The sequence below is a fragment of the Podarcis tiliguerta genome, assembly GCF_965153285.1.
Source record: "Podarcis tiliguerta genome assembly, chromosome: 11".
NCBI classification, from domain to species: domain Eukaryota; kingdom Metazoa; phylum Chordata; class Lepidosauria; order Squamata; family Lacertidae; genus Podarcis; species Podarcis tiliguerta.
In genome coordinates, this window is record NC_139544.1 from 37,036,634 (window position 1) to 37,047,102 (window position 10,469).

Here is a 10,469-nt window from a genome sequence, read left to right on the forward strand (position 1 = left end):
AGACGAGGCTTGAACATTTAAATCATGTTGGTGTGATTACGAAGTTAAAAAAGCAATACACTGCTGTAAAATACTATAAATATACACACTAAACACTAGCTTACAGAAATCCAGAACAGTAGGTGCCTTATAAAGTTTTTATTATTTCACCTGTTATTCATTCTACAGCTATAGAAAAAGCTAAATTCAAATCATAATCTAATTGCTGCATTGCTGTACCAACAAGTGAAAGCATTCACTTAAACAGTGAAAACCTTTTAAAGCAAAGAATAAAATGTCTTCAGGGGGCTATGTAATTCTAGCAGGTGAGACTATTTACAGGATAATATTTTTTTATCCTGCCACTCTGCCATTTGCTGCAAAGTATAATGAATAACGGTTATGTGAAAATTCCGACTGATGGATGAATTCTGCCACAGAAATTATCTGGAAAAAAACCCCACTCTACCCCAGTTGCAGTAGGATCACATAACACATTTTTTGAAAATCTGTATTTCATGAACTGTGGCTCATAGTAGAACAGACGTGGTGCCCATTCCTACATTTTCAAAGTCACAGAAACCATTTACACCTGACCTAATAATTCTAGGATCAAAACTCCTTCAGTAGAGTTAAGGTTCTTACAAAGTCATTCATGCATCAAAAAGCATGAAAATTATGAGTTAAGGAGACAGTTTTGTCTTCTGCACCAAGGGCAGTATACATGTTCTGTACTGTGACATACTGTGCCTTCATGCATCTGAGCCACACTGGGATCAGCTGCACTAAGGGGGGCTCATTTTCAGTGCCCATCAGCTGATGGGAACTGAAACTGAGCCCTGCTTCGTCCATTTGAGCTAAGTGTGGTTCAAATTCCCACTCAGCCATGAAGCTCACTGGGTGATCTTGGGCCAGTCACCATCTCTTAGCCTAACCCATGGGTTGTTGTGAGAATGAATTGGGGAGAAGAACCATGTACAGCCATACCTCAGGTTACAGACACTTCTGGTTGCATGATTTCGGGTAGCGCACTGCGCTGAACCTGGAAGTACCAGAATGGGTTACTTCTGGGTTTCAGTGCTTGTGCATTTGCAGAAGCGCTAAATTGCGCTTTGCGCATGCGCAGAAGCACCGAATCGCAACCCGTGCATGCACTGATGCGGTACTGTGGGTTGTGAATGCTGCGGGTTGCGAACGTGCTTCCCGCATGGATCACATTCGCAACCCGAGCATCCACTGTACACCACCTTGATATCCTCGGAAGATAAATGCAGTATATAACTATAATAAATAAATGAAAATAAAATTGGATGTTTGGATTCAAACCACAGCTGCAAATAGACATTCTTCATCTGTAGCATGCCTTTGAAGTTATCGCCTGATGTCACAATGGGACAAGTGAGCACCTCCCGCACCTGGTCAAGGTGACCTGCAGAGGATGATGGAGGTTTGGATCTGGTCCACCAGCCAAAAAAGGTCCCCTGCCCCTGTCCTACATGGTCCTCAAGTTTCTGGGTGTTGGAAACCAAAGAGCTTTCTAATATGTCTCCTGAATTTGTTCTTAGGACCTGGCCTGGGTTTGCACATCATGGTAAACTATGGTTTACCATGACTGCTCATATTGCATCTACTCTGCTGCTCCCTTTGCTTAGCACAGAGAAAATTAATGTGAACCAGGGCTTACATTTGTTTCTCTCCAAACAAGCCACAAACAGAAGCCCAGAACAAACCTTGGCTTCTGCTCATGGCTCATCTAAAGACAAGGAAAGCATGAGTGCTGGTTCACATGTAACATTCAGACAGCACTCTGCTTTGTTCCCCCCCAGCTCAGTAAAGGAAGGAGTGTGACAAACATGGTTTGTGGTATACCATGGTTTGTTATTGACCATGGCTTACTGTTCTGTGAAAACAGGGCCACCATAGAAATGTGGAAAAATTAAAAACAAAATAGAATCTTACACAAACAAAATATTGAAGCTCAAGATACTGAGATCCAAAATAGTGATGGTACCACTGTTAACCTCTTTCCTCCTACATCCAACACTTTGCTTCACTATATACAAATAACGTCTTAGCAAAGATTTCAGTGAAGACAACTGTACTGCTATTATCACCAACTGCTCCATTAATAACACTGGTTGAATGTTTAATGATGACAGATACCTGATGACTGTATTAGTGAGTTCACAGGAAGAAGAGGAAAAAATATGGGGAAATATTTCTCAATATAACCGATGGGTACTGATGAATGTAAATGTTTATAAAAAGTTGTCATCTTTTTCTGTATCTAGACCTGCAATGTGCAGTTGTGTATGAATGAAGAAAAATGGAGCACAAAGTGCCATATCTCTGTCTACTGATGACTGGCAAATATATTGGAAGTAATGATAACAGGACCTTTGGTTCTCATGATCTTAAAAACATGGGATTTTACACCATGTTTACTCTTCCATGAGCCATGCTTCATAATATATGGGGGGAAGTGCCTTTTGATCCCCTACATCTCCAATGCACTGAGGAAATGTTTGTGAAGACTAATCAATAAGGACAACCAATCATCATCCATCAACAGAATTATTTTCATGCATGTTGTCATTTGGCTGTGTGACTGTAAGCCAAGTGTAAAAGAGCGTTCCTGTGCATATACACAACGTCAAGAAGCAGCTCTGCACAAGTCGCCATTGATCAATGTACTTAATAGGTGAAACTATTGGAAAGAAAGAGGAGAAACAAGTACAGTCCCTTCCCAAACTCCTACTTTGGTTATGTTAGTTGGGTATACTGATTGCTTTGATTAAACAAGAATTACATTTGAGAGCCAGTAAGCTCTGTTACAGGGACGCGGGTGGCGCTGTGGGTTAAACCACGGTGCCTAGGACTCGCTGATCCGAAGGTTGGCGGTTCGAATCCCCGTGACAGTGTGAGCTCCCGTTGCTTGGTCCCTGCTCCTGCCAACCTAGCAGTTCGAAAGCACAACCTGGCAGTTCAAAAGCACGTCAAAGTGCAAGTAGATAAATAGGTACCGCTCCAGCTGTACACCGGCTCCCTCGGCCAATAAAGCGAGATGAGCACCGCAACCCCAGAGTCGGCCACAACTGGACCTAATGGTCGGGGTCCCCTTTACCTTTAAGCTCTATTACAAGTGCCTGTTCCCCCCACCTCTTCTGTCATTCTGTTACACTCTTCACTGCATAGCTGCCCCTTTGATTCTGAAGATGCCACAAGTTATCAACCATCCAAATACACCATGTAGTGTCTCTACAAAAGCTCTTCTCCCACAGTACTCCAGCCTTTCTTTACTTCCTTTACTTAGGAACCCACGAATGAACATGCAGTATCACTATATGCTAATTTTTTCCACTCTCTGGTATCTGCAAAAAGAACTTGACAAGAAGGGGAAATGATGCATTGAAAGAATTGATATGCTCCAAGGGTGCCAGCTCCTGGGGGCTGAGGCACTGTGCCCCCCCCCCAATCTTGCACGGCATCCTGATGTCGTGCAACATCGCATGCACGACAACAGGATGTCGCATCAGGTCCCCTCGATCCTCCGGAGAAGGTGGCGCCTCCAAGTCGCTTGACAAATGCAAAAACATCTAACCAAGCCCACCAACAAAACTCAGGGGTAAACCTCTTAGTAAGGAAAAAATATGCCTATCAGTAAATATTTTTACTGATTACACTCAGTAAACAGCCTCTAATAGAAAAGAAAACCACTTTCTATAGATACAGCACGCAGAATTTTGCACAGCATTGCCACTGCACCTATGGGATTGTGCTATTGCCCAGGCATCAGGTTGGCCTAGAATGCTGGTCTAGATAAACCTTTGATCTGATCCTGCAGGGCTCTTTTGTACTGGTGGAAGCTAGCCAAACATCTTACATTGGATTTAGACTCTTGGAGTATAGTGGTGGGGAGGTAAGGTTATGTGCCTCAACACGCCCCCACTACGGAACTGAACTCTTCGGCACTGGCTATGAAAGTCTACTAATAACTCTAGAACTTTCACACCTATGCCTAGGAACACATCTGGAGCTGGAAACAAGGGGGAATGCACCGTAAGTATTAATTAAATTGTTCTACAGTGATTTCTGTGTACATTGTTTTCGTCACTGATTCCTGCAACAAACAAGCAAGTCCACTTAAACACACCTTGACTTGAGAGTCTGGAACATCGCCAACACTCAACTAAATATATACACAACCTGTGCCAGAAAATTAATACTTCTCCAAATATCTCAAATACTTTGAAATATTTATTATCACGCTAAGAAATAGTTTCAGCTCCACAAGCGCACAAGTGTGTGAGGAGGCCTACTCAGTTTGCTCTCGTTGCCACAACCATTTTGGCACACTGCCAATTAGAGTTCTTCTCTAAACACTGTAAAATATGTCTAGTTCGACCTATTTCCCCCCTCCCCACCAGTAGAGAAAGATAGCACAGCCCCTCCACCCAGCCCAACAAACTTTCAGTTAAATCTGAAAAGGGAGGGTTGCACTGTAGATACAATACGGCAACAACCCCCTTGAACCTCAGGGTTGACAATGTATCACAAATGCCCCAAGTCGCTTTGTTAGGTGCTGAACTTCTTTATACTCGTGTACTAATGTATTCCCCAAATGCAGCAGTTTCATTTTGCCTTTTTGTTATCAGCCAGTACAAATCTGTATTGGAAATCAGGTCCAAGCAATGGTCTTGCCCAGCAAACCTGTTAAGCCTATTCTCCAAGACAGCAAACTGACGGATCTTACCAACTCAGCTGCCGTGCTCCACTACTTCCATACTACAGAAATACTGCAGTATTTATACCAGCAAGTGATAGGGTACAGATCAATCTCTGGTTTGCAGTCAGTTTGAGAACAGGAAAGAATCTCTCAGGATAGACTCAACTGTTTCCTTGACCAAGACATTTTAGGATGAGTTTTCTGCTTCTGAAGTTGTGCTGAAGAGCTATTCGCTCTGCCTAAGACATCTTTATGACCTTACACATTAAGCAATAACTTTTTAAAAGAACTATTTACTTGTTACATTTGTTCTTTGTGCTATTAATGTGTTCCACAAGCCAATCACATTTTAAACAAAATTAAAACACTGTCTCCAGCCATTGTTGTAAACAGTCCTGTACTAATTATAGGAGCTTTTATAGGAATGCAATTCTCTGCACATCTATTCAGAAGTAAGTTCCATGAAGTGCAATGGGGCTTACTCCCTTGTAAGTGATTACAGCATTGCAGGACAATCCAAGTACTATATGCAAACATTATTATGATCTTTTAAATAAAGTGGAATTGGATTTGCCTGATCAAGAAGCAGAATGCCCATTAAATTTATGTGGTCCAGATTTTATCCTTCTGTAGCTTACAGGTTTTAATCCTGAGGAGTAATGGGATTCTTTCTTTATAGCAGTCCCTCTACCTCAGAACAGTATACAGTGGTACCTCGGGTTAAGTACTTAATTCGTTCTGGAGGTCTGTTCTTAACCTGAAGCACCACTTTAGCTAATGGGGTCTCCTGCTGCCACCGCACCGCTGAAGCACAATTTCTGTTCTCATCCTGGGGCAAAGTTCTTAACCTGAAGCACTATTTCTGGGTTAGCGGAGTCTGTAACCTGAAGCGTATGTAACCTGAAGCGTATGTAACCTGAGGTACCACTGTACTCTGACTGTAGAAGTCATTCCCAGCTCTTCTGGCCAAAATTATTTAACAAACTGGTACCTTATACTTGCAAAGCATCTGTTCTACTATACAAATTTTTAGACTTTGCATTCATTCCTCAAAAAGCTTCACATTAAGACTACAACTGTGTACTTACTGAAATAGAAGTAAGTTTCAATGAACTCAACAGAACTTGCTACTCAGTAGACAGGCACAGGATTGCACCTGTGAGTGTCATAGCCTTAAGTTATAATAGCTCCTCCTGTCGGCACCACAGAGATTTTACTAGGGTGTTGGTTTTTTGTTTTGTTTTTTGCTCCCTTATACATTCAATTAATTGGTCTGTATCCAACTAAGTTCTACGCACAGTAGACCTATTGAAATTAATAAATAAGTTAGTCAAGTTTATTAATTTCAGTGGCTCTACTCTAAGCAGAGATTATGTTGCATACAACCTAATGTCTTCATTTTTTTTTTACATTATGGGTACCACACACTGGATTTTTTCTGTTGATGAATTAATAAAAATATAACCCAGCAACACACATCATGTGGAAATGCAACACCCTGCTTAATTCCTTTTGCAATTCCTTTTCCACTTGTCATCTGAATGGCAAGAAATTTCTCTGCCTGTTCAAATGGTTCTATGCATCTTATACCCTCTTTTTTCAGGGTGGGCACGTTTTAATCCAATGCTTAGAGGCAAGGATTTGGCAGCAGAAAACACAAGACTTTCCTCTCCCCTTCCTGAACTCAAATCCTTCAACCAGCCATTTGTTCCTCCAGAACCAGACACTTTCCATTTCCAGGAAAGACACAATACACTAATAAGAGCTATTTTTCTAAAATGCCACCAGTAAATCCCAAAGCAAACACAATGCAGCACTCTCGATAGCACAAGAAGTTCGCTTAACAGCTCATTACACTTAACTGAAATGCAGCTTTGGCAACACAAGCTTCATATAATATCTGGGCTATGAATTCAACAAATTGCATCTCTGCTTCACATTGCATCTAATTAAAACCAGTAAGTCTCCCTGTGTATTCCGGATAGGGTAGTAAGAGTTTGCTTACTTATTTATAAGAGAAATTAAAGTTTTTCAAAATAGTAAAGACAATACATGTAGAAAAGAGCAAAGTTATGTTGAAAACATTATGCAAATTCGGTACTTATAATATGAATACATTACAGGAGGTTGGGGGGGGTAGCCTTCCGATACATGATTAAAATTCCTATCAGGAAAATGGTGTGAAGCAATTTTCCAGATTAACTTCCGTGGATTGCTCACTTATCCAGAGAATGAGATTTTAGTGTCAATATTTAGCCAGCTTTATTTAGCATCAACCAAGTCTAGCACCTTGTGCTCCACTCTTGCCATTGCACACTGTCTAGACCAAGAAGTGCCATGCACTCTTTTGATTCGCTTCCCCACATAAGCCAGCAGCGTGGACTTCCTCACGCAGCACAGCCGCTGTGCAAAGTCCAAAGGCAGAAAAAGAAAGAAAAAGGAAACGTGCTCAGATTTTGAAATACTATAAAGTCAGCGAGAGGGTTTATTCCTTCCGGGTTTTTCAAACGACCTGTAGCCGATTGAGAATTCGCCTAACCGCGATGCATGCAGTTCAGCGGAGCTTCAACTCTGTCGGCCGCCACCAGCACCCAAAAAAGGGGGAGGCAAGGCAGGGAATACGAAATATTTAACCCGGCAATTCCTCCCTTCCTCGCACCCTTCCCAGTTCCCAGACCTTGAGAGAACTGGACTGGTCTGGGGCTGAGGACTGGGGCTGCCATAAATGCAACCTCCTGCAATCCTGAGCGCCCTTTCCCAGAGAAAGCTTTTTTTTCCCTCCTTCGCAAGCAAACCAGCTGGCGCGGGGATCGGGTCCCGCTGCTGCAAGGACGCCGCTCCGCTCCAGTTCAACTTCCTCCAGCCAAGCCAGCTGGGCAGGGGAGACGGGAAATGAATGCAATGCAAGGCTTTGCTTGCTTGCCTGCCTGCCTGTCACCGGGAGGGGAAGAAGCCGCGCGCAAGAGAGAGACAGCGAAGCCCCCCTTCAGGCGGCAAGAGGCCTCGCGCCGCCGAACAGGATGTCTGCAGCGCGCGGCCAAGCGGCGTCCCGGCCCCGCCGCCGCCGCCGCCGGACTCCCCTCCGCACGCTCGCTAGGCCGGCAGCAGCGAGGCAGGGAAGGGAGACGGGTGGCGGCGAGGGGACGGCGACGCGGGAAGGAAAGGCTCTCACCTTCGGCTGTCACGCACCCGCCCGGGCCCCAGCCGCGCGCCCTGCAGCGAAGGGAGAGAAGCCGAGCGCGCCAAGCCTCCGTCTGCGCCTGCTGCTGCTGCTGCTTCGCCGCCGCCGCCACAGCAGCCCTCGCTCGCCGCCGCGCTGCTTCCTTCGCCTCAGCCCCAGCCAGCCAGGCAGCCCGAGCCCAGCGCAGGCTGGCGTCCCTCCCAGCTCGCCTCTCGCCCCGCCTCCGCTCCCTCACCCCTGCCAACCCGCGCCAGGCCTGGGGGACCCAAGCGCCGCCTACCCGCCCAGCCAGGCTGCAGCTTCTCCAGCTTGCTCTCGCTCTAGCCGCCGCCACAGCTGCCACCGCAGTGGCCGCCCGCTTCCCCTCGGGCTGCTTGGCGGTTCCTCCTCGCGGGCCGAAAAGGTTCCTCTTGCTGCAGCCCGCCCCTCTCCGTTCGGGTGGCGGGCCGGAGGAAAAGAACCGGCCATTGACCCGCTGAGATGACAGTGAACGATATGGAGGGAGGGGGAGGAATTTTAGGGGGGTGTGGAAATCCCCAGCGCGCGCCAAGGGGATCGAAGACCAGCCAGGCGCCTTTTTTTCTCGTTCAGACGTTCCTTTCCTGCAGAATGGGCGCCTGGCTACACCGGATTCTAGGCTCCACATCACACGATTTTTTGCACCCGCATTGGTCTATCGAGCCCCTTGATAAGGCTGTTAGCTTTTCCTCTGGTAGGCTCCTGCGCCTCTGTAAATGGGTGAGGGGGCTGCAGGTGCTGTTGGGCTTCCATAAGCTTCAGCCAGCATCATAGGAGAGCCAACTCGTAGGGGCTGAGGTCCCATCGGCCCACCCAATAAAATATTTGAGGGGGCCATCCCCAACAAAGTTGATGGGCATTGGCATGCAAATGGTGTGCATGTGCCACATCTTGTAATCGGTTATGCAGGACAGGGCTTACCTGCTGCTCCCCCTAATATTTTACTGTGAACGTCCGGGTTGCAAATGTGATCAGTGCGGGATGCATGTCCGCAACCCACAGTGTCTGCAACCTGCAGCGGTGCATCTGTGCACACGCGGGTTGCGATTCAGCGCTTCTGTGCATGTGCAAAGCACAATTTAGCGCTTCTGCACATGTGCGACTGCCATAACCTGAAAAAATGCAACCTGAAGCATCTGTAACCCAAGGTATGACTGTACATAAGTTGGCACCCCCTGACCAGCATGGACAGTGGGCAGGGGCAAGGCCAGCCCACCCATTAGGCAGTGGTCAGGCGGCAGGATCTGCGAGGGCAGCAGTTCCTGCTTCCAAGGAATGCATCATTGCCGCAGCAACAAAGGCTGTGGGGTACTCCTTGGAGGTCAGACCTGCGTCCTCCTCAGAAGCACCCCCCCCCCCGGCAAATGTCACCAGTACAGCGGCCTCTCAGCTGATAGGGGCATGATTCAGAGCAGACCCCTTTCCCCACATGATGGCCCTTGGTTCTCACTTCAACCATTGGGTAAGGTTAATTTGATTCCCACCCTCTTGTTCCCATTGTAGATATATATATATATATATATATATATATTTGCTTTCGTAGATTTTCACGGGTACAGGAATGCAGGTTTTGGTGTCCTCGGGTGTCTTCCCGTGTAAAAGTTGGGGTGTCTAGGCGACGTTTCGACGAGGTCTCACTCGTCATCTTCATGAAGATGAAGATGACGAGTGAGACCTCGTCGAAACGTCGCCTAGACACCCCAACTTTTACACGGGAAGACACCCGAGGACACCAAAACCTGCATATATATATATATATATATATATATATATTGCCCTTCTTATTCCTGATGTAGATCTGCACTCACCTCTTCTTCCCAGGGGGTGCCATTTTGTGCTTTGCCTCAGGTGCCGAAATGAATTGGTCAGTGTTAAGCACATGAAAAGAGCCCGGCTGAATCAGACCAAAGGTGCATAGGCTATAGAGAACCCTGTTATGCTGGCCAACCACATGCCCATGAGAAGCCTGCTGGCAGGACATGAGCAGCAACAGCACTTTTTCCAGCAATGAGTATTTAGAGCCATTGTGCCTGCAGTACTCCAGCCATTGCTAGCCTTATTTGTCATGAAATTCTCTAAACCCCAGTTTGGCACTCCTGCTGGCAATGACCTCCCCACTGCCGTGCCTTCACCTCACTGTAAGCAGCAACAACCCATCTGCCAGGCAACCAGTAGAGCTGTTCCACTGCACCTTGCAAACTGCTTCTGCCTCATAGGGAAGTTGCTCCAGCCTCTTGGCCATTTTGCTTCCCCTTTTCTGAGCCTTTTCCAGCTGTACACTATTGTTTTGGTGTGGCAACCAGAAATGAACACCGTATTCTAAGCATGGCCACATCACAGATTCGTTCAGTGACAATATAATATTGGCTGTTTTATTTTAAACCCTTTCCTAATGATCCTTAACAGGGAGTTCGACTTTTTCACAGCGGCTGCACACTGGGTCAATATCTTCATCAAGCTGCTCCTTGGCCAGTCACTTCCAGTTCAGAGTCCTTGAGTTGTATATGTGGTTAGGATTATTAGCCCAACATGCATGACACAACGCTTGCTTCCACTGAATCACCT

The 10,469-nt window shown here is 46.1% G+C and overlaps 1 protein-coding gene across 2 annotated transcripts in view; it reads right to left on the reverse strand.

Moving 5' to 3' along the window:
- Positions 1-8,192, reverse strand: part of PIK3R1 (phosphoinositide-3-kinase regulatory subunit 1) — a 63,850-nt gene extending 55,658 nt beyond the window's left edge. Inside the window, exon 1 of one of the 2 annotated variants that reach the window (XM_083403959.1) lies at positions 7,878-8,192. The gene's annotated coding sequence lies outside the window, so the exon portion shown is untranslated. The other variant, XM_083403960.1, reaches the window with a different exon arrangement.
- Positions 8,193-10,469: the final 2,277 nt, after the last annotated feature.